This window comes from Opisthocomus hoazin, chromosome 17, assembly GCF_030867145.1.
Source record: "Opisthocomus hoazin isolate bOpiHoa1 chromosome 17, bOpiHoa1.hap1, whole genome shotgun sequence".
Lineage (NCBI taxonomy): Eukaryota > Metazoa > Chordata > Aves > Opisthocomiformes > Opisthocomidae > Opisthocomus > Opisthocomus hoazin.
Window position 1 is genome coordinate 11,676,820 of NC_134430.1, and position 14,484 is coordinate 11,691,303.

Sequence of the window (14,484 nt, forward strand, 5' to 3'; positions counted from 1 at the left end):
CTAGCTCTTTCTGGCTGCGAGCTATCTGCAGACGTTCGCATTTGGGAGTATGGGTGTTGGAGGCGCCCGGCACGGACATCCAAATTTACGTTTGAAGTTTGAGGTGGCAAGACAAGCAAGCAACCCCAGTCTCTGTGCCTCTGTGCGAGCAGTGCCATGGGCAGATGAGGCCGAGCAACAGCTTTCCAGGCTAGCTCTTTCTGCCTGCGAGCTATCTGCAGACGTTCGTATTTTCATAGCACGCCTGCCCGAGGTCCCATGCACAGTCACCGAAAGATACGTTTGAAGTTTGAAGTGGCAAGATAAGCAAGCAGCCCCAGTCTCTGTGCCTCTGTGCGAGCAGTGCCATGGGCAGATGAGGCTGAGCAACAGCTTTCAAGGCTAGCTCTTTCTGCGTGCGAGTTATCCGCAGACGTTCGCATTTTCAGAGCTGGGCTGCCGGAGTAACAGTGCACGGTTACCCAAAGATACGTTTCAAGTTTGAGGAGGCAAGACAAGCAAGCAGCCCCAGTCTCTGTGCCTCTGTGCGAGCAGTGCCATGGGCAGATGAGGCTGAGCAACAGCTTTCCAGGCTAGCTCTTTCTGGCTAAGGGCTATCTGCAGACGTTCACATTTTCACAGCAGGGCTGCCGGAGGCGTCCGGCATAGACCACCTAAGCTACATTTCAAGTTTGAGGTGGCAAGAGAAACAAGCAGCCCCATTCTCTGTGCCTCTGTGCGAGCATTGCCATGGGCAGATGAGGCTGAGCAACCGCTTTCCAGGCTAGCTCTTTCTGACTACGAGCTATCTGCACACGTTCGCATTTTGGAAGTATGGGTGTTGGAGGCGCCCGGCACAGACACCCAAATTTACGTTTGAAGTTTGAGGTGGCAAGACCAGCAAGCAGCCCCAGTCTCTGAGCCTCTGTGCGAGCAGTGCCATGGGCAGATGAGGCTGAGCAACAGCTTTCCAGGCTAGCTCTTTCTGGCTGCGAGCTATCTGCAGATGTTTGCATTTTCAGAGCAGGGCTGCCGGAGGCCCCCTGGCACGAACACCCAAAGCAACGTTTGAAGGTTGAGGGGGCAAGACAAGCAAGCAGCCCCAGTGTCTGTGCCTCTGTGCGAGCAGTGCCATGGGCAGATGAGGCTGAGCAACAGCTTTCCAGGCTAGCTCTTTCTGCCTGCGAGCTATCCGTAGACGTTCGCATTTTCAGAGATGGGCTGCTGGAAACGCCCGGCACGGACTATCTAAGATAAGTTTGAAGTTTGAGGTGGCAAGACAAGCAAGCAGCCCCAGTCCCTGTGCCTCTGTGCGAGCAGTGCCATGGGCAGATGAGGCTGAGCAACAGCTTTCCAGGCTAGCTCTTTCTGGCTGCGAGCTATCTGCAGACGTTCGCATTTTCAGAGCAGAGCTGCCGGAGGCCCCCTGGAACGGACACCCAAAGGTAATTTTGAAGTTTCAGGTGTCAAGACAAGCAAGCAGCCCCAGTCTAAGTGCCTCTGTGCGGTCAGTGCCATGGGCAAATGAGGCCTAGCAACAACTTTCCAGGCTAGCTCTTTCTGGCTGCGAGCTATCTGCGGATGTTCGCATTTTCGGAGTAGGGCTGCCGGAAGTTCCCGGCAACGAGACCCTAAGATATGTTTAAAGTTTGAGGGGGCAAGACAAGCAAGCAGCCCTAGTCTCTGTGCCTCTGTGCGAGCAGTGCCATGGGCAGATGAGGCTGAGCAACCGCTTTCCAGGCTAGCTCTTTCTGGCTGCGAGCTATCTGCAGACGTTCGCATTTTGGGAGTATGGGTGTTGGAGGCGCCCGGCAAGGACACCCAAATTTACGTTTGAAGGTTAAGGTGGCAAGACCAGCAAGCAGCCCCAGTCTCTGTGCCTCTGTGCGAGCAGTGCCATGGGCAGATGAGGCCGAGCAACAGCTTTCCAGGCTATCTCTTTCTGCCTGCGAGCCATCTGCAGACGTTCGTATTTTCGGAGCACGCCTGCCCGAGGCCACATGCACAGTCACCGAAAGATACGTTTGAAGTTTGAAGTGGCAAGACAAGCAAGCAGCCCCAGTCTCTGTGTCTCTGTGCGAGCAGTGCCATGGGCAGATGAGGCTGAGCAACAGCTTTCCAGGCTAGCCCTTTCTGGCTGCGAGTTATCTGCAGACATTCACATTTTCACAGCAGGGCTGCCGGAGGCGCCCGTCACAGACCACCTAAGCTACATTTCAAGTTTGAGGTGGCAAGAGAACAAGCAGCCCCAGTCTCTGTGCCTCTGTGCGAGCAGTGCCATGGGCAGATGAGGCTGAGCAACAGCTTTCCAGGCTAGCTCTTTCTGGCTGCAAGCTATCTGCACACGTTCGCATGTTGGGAGTAGGGGTGTTGGAGGCACCCAGCACGGACAGCCAAATTTACGTTTGAAGTTTGAGGTGGCAAGACAAGCAAGCAGCCCCAGTCTCTGTGCCTCTGCGCGAGCAGTGCCGTGGGCAGATGAGGCTGAGCAACAGCTTTCCAGGCTAGCTCTTTCTGCCTGAGAGCTATCTGCAGACGTTTGCATTTTCAGAGCAGAGCTGCCGGAGGCCCCCTGGCACGAACAACCAAAGCAACGTTTGAAGGTTGAGGGGGCAAGACAAGCAAGCAGCCCCAGTCTCTGAGCCTCTGTGCGAGCAGTGCCATGGGCAGATGAGGCTGAGCAACAGCTTTCCAGGCTAGCTCTTTCTGGCTGCGAGCTATCTGCAGACGTTCGCATTTTCAGAGCAGAGCTGCCGGAGGCCCCCTGGAACGGACACCCAAAGGTAATTTTGAAGTTTCAGGTGTCAAGACAAGCAAGCAGCCCCAGTCTAAGTGCCTCTGTGCGGGCAGTGCCATGGGCAAATGAGGCCTAGCAACAACTTTCCAGGCTAGCTCTTTCTGGCTGCGAGCTATCTGCGGATGTTCGCATTTTCGGAGTAGGGCTGCCGGAAGTTCCCGGCAACGAGACCCTAAGATATGTTTAAAGTTTGAGGGGGCAAGACAAGCAAGCAGCCCTAGTCTCTGTGCCTCTGTGCGAGCAGTGCCATGGGCAGATGAGGCTGAGCAACCGCTTTCCAGGCTAGCTCTTTCTGGCTGCGAGCTATCTGCAGACGTTCGCATTTTGGGAGTATGGGTGTTGGAGGCGCCCGGCAAGGACACCCAAATTTACGTTTGAAGGTTAAGGTGGCAAGACCAGCAAGCAGCCCCAGTCTCTGTGCCTCTGTGCGAGCAGTGCCATGGGCAGATGAGGCCGAGCAACAGCTTTCCAGGCTATCTCTTTCTGCCTGCGAGCCATCTGCAGACGTTCGTATTTTCGGAGCACGCCTGCCCGAGGCCACATGCACAGTCACCGAAAGATACGTTTGAAGTTTGAAGTGGCAAGACAAGCAAGCAGCCCCAGTCTCTGTGCCTCTGTGCGAGCAGTGCCATGGGCAGATGAGGCTGAGCAACAGCTTTCCAGGCTAGCCCTTTCTGGCTGCGAGTTATCTGCAGACATTCACATTTTCACAGCAGGGCTGCCGGAGGCGCCCGTCACAGACCACCTAAGCTACATTTCAAGTTTGAGGTGGCAAGAGAACAAGCAGCCCCAGTCTCTGTGCCTCTGTGCGAGCAGTGCCATGGGCAGATGAGGCTGAGCAACAGCTTTCCAGGCTAGCTCTTTCTGGCTGCAAGCTATCTGCACACGTTCGCATGTTGGGAGTAGGGGTGTTGGAGGCACCCAGCACGGACAGCCAAATTTACGTTTGAAGTTTGAGGGGGCAAGACAAGCAAGCAGCCCCAGTCTCTGTGCCTCTGCGCGAGCAGTGCCATGGGCAGATGAGGCTGAGCAACAGCTTTCCAGGCTAGCTCTTTCTGCCTGAGAGCTATCTGCAGACGTTTGCATTTTCAGAGCAGAGCTGCCGGAGGCCCCCTGGCACGAACAACCAAAGCAACGTTTGAAGGTTGAGGGGGCAAGACAAGCAAGCAGCCCCAGTCTCTGAGCCTCTGTGCGAGCAGTGCCATGGTCAGATGAGGCTGAGCAACAGCTTTCCAGGCTAGCTCTTTCTGGCTGTCAGCTATCTGCAGAAGTTCGCATTTTCGGAGTAGGGCTGCCGGAGGTTCCCGGCAACGAGACCCTAAGCTATGTTTAAAGTTTGAGGTGGCAAGTCAAGCAAGCAGCCCCAGTCTCTGTGCCTCTGTGCGAGCAGTGCCATGGGCAGATGAGGCTGAGCAACAGCTTTCCAGGCTAGCTCTTTCTGCCTGCGACTTATCCGCAGTCTTTCGCATTTTCAGAGCAGGGCTGCCGGATGCTCCATCAACGGACCCGCAAACAAATGTTTGAAGTTTGAGTTGGCAAGACAAGCAAGCAGCCCCAGTCTCTGTGCCTCTGTGCGAGCAGTGCCATGGGCAGATGAGGCTGAGCAACAGCTTTCCAGGCTAGCTCTTTCTGGCTAAGTGCTATCTGCAGACGTTCACATTTTCACAGCAGGGCTGCTGGAGGCGTCCGGCATAGACCACCTAAGCTACATTTGAAGTTTGAGGTGGCAAGAGAAACAAGCAGCCCCAGTGTCTGTGCCTCTGTGCGAGCATTGCCATGAGCAGATGAGGCTGAGCAACCGCTTTCCAGGCTAGCTCTTTCTGGCTGCGAGCTATCTGCAGACGTTCGCATTTGGGAGTATGGGTGTTGGAGGCGCCCGGCACGGACATCCAAATTTACGTTTGAAGTTTGAGGTGGCAAGACAAGCAAGCAGCCCCAGTCTCTGTGCCTCTGTGCGAGCAGTGCCATGGGCAGATGAGGCTGAGCAACAGCTTTCCAGGCTAGCTCTTTCTGCCTGCGACTTATCCGCAGTCTTTCGCATTTTCAGAGCAGGGCTGCCGGATGCTCCATCAACGGACCCGCAAACAAATGTTTGAAGTTTGAGTTGGCAAGACAAGCAAGCAGCCCCAGTCTCTGTGCCTCTGTGCGAGCAGTGCCATGGGCAGATGAGGCTGAGCAACAGCTTTCCAGGCTAGCTCTTTCTGGCTAAGTGCTATCTGCAGACGTTCACATTTTCACAGCAGGGCTGCTGGAGGCGTCCGGCATAGACCACCTAAGCTACATTTGAAGTTTGAGGTGGCAAGAGAAACAAGCAGCCCCAGTGTCTGTGCCTCTGTGCGAGCATTGCCATGAGCAGATGAGGCTGAGCAACCGCTTTCCAGGCTAGCTCTTTCTGGCTGCGAGCTATCTGCAGACGTTCGCATTTGGGAGTATGGGTGTTGGAGGCGCCCGGCACGGACATCCAAATTTACGTTTGAAGTTTGAGGTGGCAAGACAAGCAAGCAGCCCCAGTCTCTGTGCCTCTGTGCGAGCAGTGCCACGGGCAGATGAGGCTGAGCAACAGCTTTCCAGGCTAGCTCTTTCTGCGTGCGAGTTATCCGCAGACGTTCGCATTTTCAGAGCTGGGCTGCCGGAGTAACAGTGCACGGTTACCCAAAGATACGTTTCAAGTTTGAGGAGGCAAGACAAGCAAGCAGCCCCAGTCTCTGTGCCTCTGTGCGAGCAGTGCCATGGGCAGATGAGGCTGAGCAACAGCTTTCCAGGCTAGCTCTTTCTGGCTAAGGGCTATCTGCAGACGTTCACATTTTCACAGCAGGGCTGCCGGAGGCGTCCGGCATAGACCACCTAAGCTACATTTCAAGTTTGAGGTGGCAAGAGAAACAAGCAGCCCCATTCTCTGTGCCTCTGTGCGAGCATTGCCATGGGCAGATGAGGCTGAGCAACCGCTTTCCAGGCTAGCTCTTTCTGACTACGAGCTATCTGCACACGTTCGCATTTTGGAAGTATGGGTGTTGGAGGCGCCCGGCACAGACACCCAAATTTACGTTTGAAGTTTGAGGTGGCAAGACCAGCAAGCAGCCCCAGTCTCTGAGCCTCTGTGCGAGCAGTGCCATGGGCAGATGAGGCTGAGCAACAGCTTTCCAGGCTAGCTCTTTCTGGCTGCGAGCTATCTGCAGATGTTTGCATTTTCAGAGCAGGGCTTCCGGAGGCCCCCTGGCACGAACACCCAAAGCAACGTTTGAAGGTTGAGGGGGCAAGACAAGCAAGCAGCCCCAGTCTCTGTGCCTCTGTGCGAGCAGTGCCATGGGCAGATGAGGCTGAGCAACAGCTTTCCAGGCTAGCTCTTTCTGGCTGCGAGCTATCTGTAGACGTTCGCATTTTCAGAGATGGGCTGCTGGAAACGCCCGGCACGGACTATCTAAGATAAGTTTGAAGTTTGAGGTGGCAAGTCAAGCAAGCAGCCCCAGTCCCTGTGCCTCTGTGCGAGCATTGCCATGGGCAGATGAGGCTGAGCAACCGCTTTCCAGGCTAGCTCTTTCTGGCTGCGAGCTATCTGCAGACGTTCGCGTTTTGGGAGTATGGGTGTTGGAGGCGCCCGGCACGGACACCCAAATTTACGTTTGAAGTTTGAGGTGGCAAGACCAGCAAGCAGCCCCAGTCTCTGTGCCTCTGTGCGAGCAGTGCCATGGGCAGATGAGGCCGAGCAACAGCTTTCCAGGCTATCTCTTTCTGCCTGCGAGCCATCTGCAGACGTTCGTATTTTCGGAGCACGCCTGCCCGAGGCCACATGCACAGTCACCGAAAGATACGTTTGAAGTTTGAAGTGGCAAGACAAGCAAGCAGCCCCAGTCTCTGTGCCTCTGTGCGAGCAGTGCCATGGGCAGATGAGGCTGAGCAACAGCTTTCCATGCTAGGTCTTTCTGGCTGCGAGTTATCCGCAGACGTTCGCATTTTCGGAGCAGGATTGCCGGAGTAACAGTGCGCGGTGTCCCAAAGATACGTTTAAAGTTGTAGGTGGCAACACAAGCAAGCAGCCCGAGTCTCTGTGCCTCTGTGCGAGCAGTGCCATGGGCAGATGAGGCTGAGCAACAGCTTTCCAGGCTAGCTCTTTCTGGCTAAGGGCTATCTGCAGGCGTTCACATTTTCACAGCAGGGCTGCCGGAGGCGTCCGGCATAGACCACCTAAGCTACATTTCAAGATTGAGGTGGCAAGAGAAACATGCAGCCCCAGTCTCTGTGCCTCTGTGCGAGTATTGCCATGGGCAGATGAGGCTGAGCAACCGCTTTCCAGTCTAGCTCTTTCTGGCTGCGAGCTATCTGCAGACGTTCGCATTTTGGGACTATGGGTGTTGGAGGCGCCCGGCACGGACACCCAAATTTACGTTTGAAGTTTGAGGTGGCAAGACCAGCAAGCATCCCCAGTCTCTGAGCCTCTGTGCGAGCAGTGCCATGGGCAGATGAGGCTGAGCAACAGCTTTCCAGGCTAGCTCTTTCTGGCTGCGAGCTATCTGCAGATGTTCGTATTTTCGGAGCACGCCTGCCCGAGGATCCATGCACAGTCACCGAAAGATACGTTTGAAGTTTGAAGTGGCAAGACAAGCAAGCAGCCCCAGTCTCTGTGTCTCTGTGCGAGCAGTGCCATGGGCAGATGAGACTGAGCAAAAGCTTTCAAGGCTAGCTCTTTCTGCCTGCGAGTTATCTGCAGACGTTCGCATTTTCACAGCAGTACTGCCGGAGTGACCTTGCATGGATCCCCAAAGCTACGTTTCAAGTTTGAGGTGGCAAGACAAGCAAGCAGCCCCAGTCTCTGTGCCTCTTTGCGAGCAGTGCCATGGGCAGATGAGGCTGAGCAACAGCTTTCCAGGCTAGCTCTTTCTGGCTAAGGGCTATCTGCAGACGTTCACATTTTCACACCAGGGCTGCCGGAGGCGTCCGGCATAGACCACCTAAGCTACATCTCAAGTTTGAGGTGGCAAGAGAAACAAGCAGCCCCATTCTCTGTGCCTCTGTGCGAGCATTGCCATGGGCAGATGAGGCTGAGCAACCGCTTTCCAGGCTAGCTCTTTCTGACTACGAGCTATCTGCACACGTTCGCATTTTGGAAGTATGGGTGTTGGAGGCGCCCGGCACAGACACCCAAATTTACGTTTGAAGTTTGAGGTGGCAAGACCAGCAAGCAGCCCCAGTCTCTGAGCCTCTGTGCGAGCAGTGCCATGGGCAGATGAGGCTGAGCAACAGCTTTCCAGGCTAGCTCTTTCTGGCTGCGAGCTATTTGCAGATGTTTGCATTTTCAGAGCAGGGCTGCCGGAGGCCCCCTGGCACGAACACCCAAAGCAACGTTTGAAGGTTGAGGGGGCAAGACAAGCAAGCAGCCCCAGTGTCTGTGCCTCTGTGCGAGCAGTGCCATGGGCAGATGAGGCTGAGCAACAGCTTTCCAGGCTAGCTCTTTCTGGCTGCGAGCTATCTGTAGACGTTCGCATTTTCAGAGATGGGCTGCTGGAAACGCCCGGCACGGACTATCTAAGATAAGTTTGAAGTTTGAGGTGGCAAGTCAAGCAAGCAGCCCCAGTCCCTGTGCCTCTGTGCGAGCAGTGCCATGGGCAGATGAGGCTGAGCAACAGCTTTCCAGGCTAGCTCTTTCTGCCTGCGAGCTATCTGCAGACGTTCGCATTTTCAGAGCAGAGCTGCCGGAGGCCCCCTGGAACGGACACCCAAAGGTAATTTTGAAGTTTCAGGTGTCAAGACAAGCAAGCAGCCCCAGTCTAAGTGCCTCTGTGCGAGCAGTGCCATGGGCAAATGAGGCCTAGCAACAACTTTCCAGGCTAGCTCTTTCTGGCTGCGAGCTATCTGCGGATGTTCGCATTTTCGGAGTAGGGCTGCCGGAGGTTCCCGGCAACGAGACACTAAGATATGTTTAAAGTTTGAGGGGGAAAGACAAGCAAGCAGCCCCAGTCTCTGTGCCTCTGTGCGAGCATTGCCATGGGCAGATGAGGCTGAGCAACCGCTTTCCAGGCTAGCTCTTTCTGGCTGCGAGCTATCTGCACACGTTCGCATTTTGCGAGTATGGGTGTTGGAGGCGCCCGGCACGGACACCCAAATTTACGTTTGAATTTTGAGGTGGCAAGACAAGCAAGCAGCCCCAGTCTCTGTGCCTCTGTGCGAGCAGTGCCATGGGCAGATGAGGCCGAGCAACAGCTTTCCAGGCTATCTCTTTCTGCCTGCGAGCCATCTGCAGACGTTCGTATTTTCGGAGCACGCCTGCCCGAGGTCACATGCACAGTCACCGAAAGATACGTTTGAAGTTTGAAATGGCAAGACAAGCAAGCAGCCCCAGTCTCTGTGCCTCTGTGCGAGCAGTGCCATGGGCAGATGAGGCTGAGCAACAGCTTTCCATGCTAGGTGTTTCTGGCTGCGAGTTATCCGCAGACGTTCGCATTTTCAGAGCAAGATTGCCGGAGTAACAGTGCGGGGTGTCCCAAAGATACGTTTAAAGTTTGAGGTGGCAAGACAAGCAAGCAGCCCCAGTCTCTGTGCCTCTGTGCGAGCAGTGCCATGGGCAGATGAGGCTGAGCAACAGCTTTCCAGGCTAGCTCTTTCTGGCTAAGGGCTATCTGCAGACGTTCACATTTTCACAGCTGGGCTGCCGGAGGCGTCCGGCATAGACAACCTAAGCTACATTTCAAGATTGAGGTGGCAAGAGAAACATGCAGCCCCAGTCTCTGTGTCTCTGTGCGAGCAGTGCCATGGGCAGATGAGACTGAGCAAAAGCTTTCAAGGCTAGCTCTTTCTGCCTGCGAGTTATCTGCAGACGTTCGCATTTTCACAGCAGTACTGCCGGAGTGACCTTGCATGGATCCCCAATGCTACGTTTCAAGTTTGAGGTGGCAAGACAAGCAAGCAGCCACAGTCTCTGTGCCTCTGTGCGAGCAGTGCCATGGGCAGATGAGGCTGAGCAACAGCTTTCCAGGCTAGCTCTTTCTGGCTGCGAGTTATCCGCAGGCGTTTGCATTTTCAGAGCAGGGGTGCCGGAGTAACAGTGCACGGTTTCCCAAAGCTACGTTTCAAGTTTGAGGTGGCAAGACAAGCAAGCAGCCCCAGTCTCTTTCCTCTGTGCGAGCAGTGCCATGGTCAGATGAGGCTGAGCAACAGCTTTCCAGGCTAGCTCTTTCTGGCTGCGAACTATCTGCAGACATTCACATTTTCACAGCAGGGCTGCCGGAGGCGCCCGGCACAGACCACCTAAGCTACATTTCAAGTTTGAGGTGGCAAGAGAATAAGCAGCCCCAGTCTCTGTGCCTCTGTGCGAGCAGTGCCATGGGCAGATGAGGCTGAGCAACAGCTTTCCAGGCTAGCTCTTTCTGCCTGAGAGCTATCTGCACACGTTCGGATTTTCAGAGCAGAGCTGCCGGAGGCACCCTGGCACGAACACCCAAAGATATTTTTGAAGTTTGAGGTGGCAAGACAAGCAAGCAGCCCCAGTCTCTGTGCCTCTGTGCGAGCAGTGCCATGGGCAGATGAGGCTGAGCAAACGCTTTCCAGGCTGGCTCTTTCTGGCTAAGATCTATCTGCAGACGTTCCCATTTTGAACGTAGGGGTGTTGGAGGCGCTTCACACGGACACCCAAATTTACGTTTGAAGTTTGAGGTAGCAAGGCAAGCAAGCAGCCCCAGTCTCTGTGCGTCTGTGCGAGCAGTGCCATGGGCAGATGAGGCTGGGCAACAGCTTTCCCGGCTAGCTCTTTCTGCCTGCGACTTATCCGCAGTCGTTCGCATTTTCAGAGCAGGGCTGACGGATGCTCCATCAACGGACCCGCAAACAAATGTTTGAAGTTTGAGTTGGCAAGACAAGCAAGCAGCCCCAGTCTCTGTGCCTCTGTGCGAGCAGTGCCATGGGCAGAGGAGGCTGAGCAACAGCTTTCCAGGCTAGCTCTTTCTGGCTGCGAGCTATCTGCAGACGTTCGCATTTTTGGAGCAGGTCTGCCGGAGTTGCAAGGCACAGGGCACTTAAAATACGACTGAATTTTCAGGTGGCAAGACATGCAAGCAGCCCCAGTCTCTGTGCCTCTGTGCGAGCAGTGCCATGGGCAGATGAGGCTGAGCAAAAGCTTTCAAGGCTAGATCTTTCTGGCTGCGAGCTATCTGCAGACGTTCGCATTTTCGGAGCAGGGCTGCCGGAGGCCCCTTGCACAGATATCGAAAGTTACGTTTGAAGTTTGAGTTGGCAAGACAAGCAAGCAGCCCCAGTCTCTGTGTCTCTGTGCGAGCAGTGCCATGGGCAGATGAGGCTGAGCAACAGCTTTCCAGGCTAGCTCTTTCTGGCTAAGGGCTATCTGCAGACGTTCACATTTTCACTGCAGGGCTGCCGGAGGCATCCGGCATAGACCACCTAAGCTACATTTCAACTTTAAGGTGGCAAGAGAAACAAGCAGCCCCAGTCTCTGTGCCTCTGTGCGAGCAGTGCCATGGGCAGATAAGGCCGAGCAACAGCTTTCCAGGCTAGCTCTTTCTGCCTGCGAGCTATGTGCAGACGTTCGCATTTTCAGAGCAGAGCTGTCGGAGGCCCCCTGGCACGAACACAAAAGATAATTTTGAAGTTTGAGGTTGCAAGACAAGCAAGCAGCCCCAGTCTCTGAGCCTCTGTGTGAGCAGTGCCATGGGCAGATGAGGCTGAGCAACCGCTTTCCAGGCTTGCTCTTTCTGGCTGCGAGCTATCTGCAGATGTTCGTATTTTCGGAGCACGCCTGCCCGAGGCCCCATGCACAGTCACCGAAAGATACGTTTGAAGTTTCAAGTGGCAAGAGAAGCAAGCAGCCCCAGTCTCTGTGCCTCTGTGCGAGCAGTGCCATGGGCAGATGAGGCTGAGCAAAAGCTTTCAAGGCTAGCTCTTTCTGCCTGCGAGTTATCTGCAGACGTTCGCATTTTCAGAGCAGGGCTGCCGGAGTGACCTTGCATGGATACCCAAAGCTACGTTTGAAGTTTGAGGTGGCAAGACAAGCAAGCAGCCCCAGTCTCTGTGTCTCTGTGCGAGCAGTGCCATGGTCAGATGAGGCTGAGCAAAAGCTTTCAAGGCTAGATCTTTCTGGCTGCGAGCTATCTGCAGACGTTCGCATTTTCGGAGCAGGGCTGCCGGAGGCCCCTTGCACAGATATCGAAAGTTACGTTTGAAGTTTGAGTTGGCAAGACAAGCAAGCAGCCCCAGTCTCTGTGTCTCTGTGCGAGCAGTGCCATGGGCAGATGAGGCTGAGCAACAGCTTTTCAGGCTAGCTCTTTCTGGCTGCGAGCTATGTGCAGATATTCGTATTTTGGGAGTATGGGTGTTGGAGGCTCCAGGCACGGACACCCAAATTTACGTTTGAAGTTTGAGGTGGCAAGACCAGCAAGCAGCCACAGTCTCTGTGCCTCTGTGCGAGCAGTGCCATGGGCAGATGAGGCTGGGCAACAGCTTTCCCGGCTAGCACTTTCTGCCTGCGACTTATCCGCAGTCGTTCGCATTTTCAGAGCAGGGCTGACGGATGCTCCATCAACGGACCCGCAAACATATGTTTGAAGTTTGAGTTGGCAAGACAAGCAAGCAGCCCCAGTCTCTGTGCCTCTGTGCGAGCAGTGCCATGGGCAGATGAGGCTGAGCAACAGCTTTCCAGGCTAGCTCTTTCTGGCTGCGAGCTATCTGCAGACGTTTGCATTTTTGGAGCAGGTCTGCCGGAGTTGCAAGGCACAGGCCACTTAAAATACGACTGAATTTTCAGGTGGCAAGACATGCAAGCAGCCCCAGTCTCTGTGCCTCTGTGCGAGCAGTGCCATGGGCAGATGAGGCTGAGAAACAGCTTTCCAGGCTAGCTGTTTCTGGTTGCGAGCTATGTGCGGATTTTCGCATTTTCGGAGTAGGGCTGCCGGAAGTTCCCGGCAACGAGACCCTAAGCTATGTTTAAAGTTTGAGGGGGCAAGACAAGCAAGCAGCCCCAGTCTCTGTGCCTCTGTGCGAGCAGTGCCATGGGCAGATGAGGCTGAGCAACAGCTTTCCAGGCTAGCTCTTTCTGCCTGTGTGCTATCTGCAGACGTTTCCATTTTTTAAGCAGGGCTGCCACAGGATCCCGGTAAGAACCACCTAAGCTACGTTTGAAGTTTGTTGTGGCAAGACCAAAAAGCAGCCCCAGTCTCTGTGCCTCTGTGCGAGCAGTGCCATGGGCAGATGAGGCTGAGCAAAAGCTTTCAAGGCTAGATCTTTCTGGCTGCGATCTATCTGCAGACGTTCGCGTTTTCGGAGCAGGGCTGCCGGAGGCCCCTTGCACAGTCACCGAAAGTTACGTTTGAAGTTTGAGTTGGCAAGACAAGCAAGCAGCCCCAGTCTCTGTGTCTCTGTGCGAGCAGTGCCATGGGCAGATGAGGCTGAGCAAAAGCTTTCCAGGCTAGCTCTTTCTGGCTAAGGGCTATCTGCAGACGTTCATATTTTCACAGCAGGGCTGCCGGAGGCGTCCGGCATAGACCACCTAAGCTACATTTCAAGTTTAAGGTGGCAAGAGAAACAAGCAGCCCCAGTCTCTGTGCCTCTGTGCGAGCATTGCCATGGGCAGATGAGGCTGAGCAACCGCTTTCCAGGCTAGCTTTTTCTGCCTGCGAGCTATCTGCAGACGTTCGCATTTTGGGAGTATGGGTGTTGGAGGCGCCCGGCACGGACACCCAAATTTACGTTTGAAGTTTGAGGTGGCAAGACCAGCAAGCAGCCCCAGTCTCTGTGCCTCTGTGCGAGCAGTGCCATGGGCAGATGAGGCCGAGCAACAGCTTTCCAGGCTAGCTCTTTCTGCCTGCGAGCTATCTGCACACGTTCGCATTTTCAAAGCAGAGCTGTCGGAGGCCCCCTGGCACGAACACAAAAGATAATTTTGAAGTTTGAGATTGCAAGACAAGCAAGCAGCCCCAGTCTCTGAGCCTCTGTGCGAGCAGTGCCATGGGCAGATGAGGCTGAGCAACAGCTTTCCAGGCTAGCTCTTTCTGGCTGCGAGCTATCTGCAGATGTTCGTATTTTCGGAGCACGCCTGCCCGAGGCCCCATGCACAGTCACCGAAAGATACGTTTGAAGTTTCACGTGGCAAGAGAAGCAAGCAGCCCCAGTCTCTGTGTCTCTGTGCGAGCAGTGCCATGGGCAGATGAGGCTGGGCAACAGCTTTCCCGGCTAGCTCTTTCTGCCTGCGACTTATCCGCAGTCGTTCGCATTTTCAGAGCAGGGCTGACGGATGCTCCATCAACGGACCCGCAAACAAATGTTTGAAGTTTGAGTTGGCAAGACAAGCAAGCAGCCCCAGTCTCTGTGCCTCTGTGCGAGCAGTGCCATGGGCAGAGGAGGCTGAGCAACAGCTTTCCAGGCTAGCTCTTTCTGGCTGCGAGCTATCTGCAGACGTTCGCATTTTTGGAGCAGGTCTGCCGGAGTTGCAAGGCACAGGCCACTTAAAATACGACTGAATTTTCAGGTGGCAAGACATGCAAGCAGCCCCAGTCTCTGTGCCTCTGTGCGAGCAGTGCCATGGGCAGATGAGGCTGAGAAACAGCTTTCCAGGCTAGCTCTTTCTGCCTGTGTTCTATCTGCAGACGTTTCCATTTTTTAAGCAGGGCTGCCACAGGATCCCGGTAAGAACCACCTAAGCTACGTTTGAAGTTTGTTGTGGCAAGACCAACAAGCAGCCCCAGTCTCTGTGCCTCTGTGCGAGCAGTGCC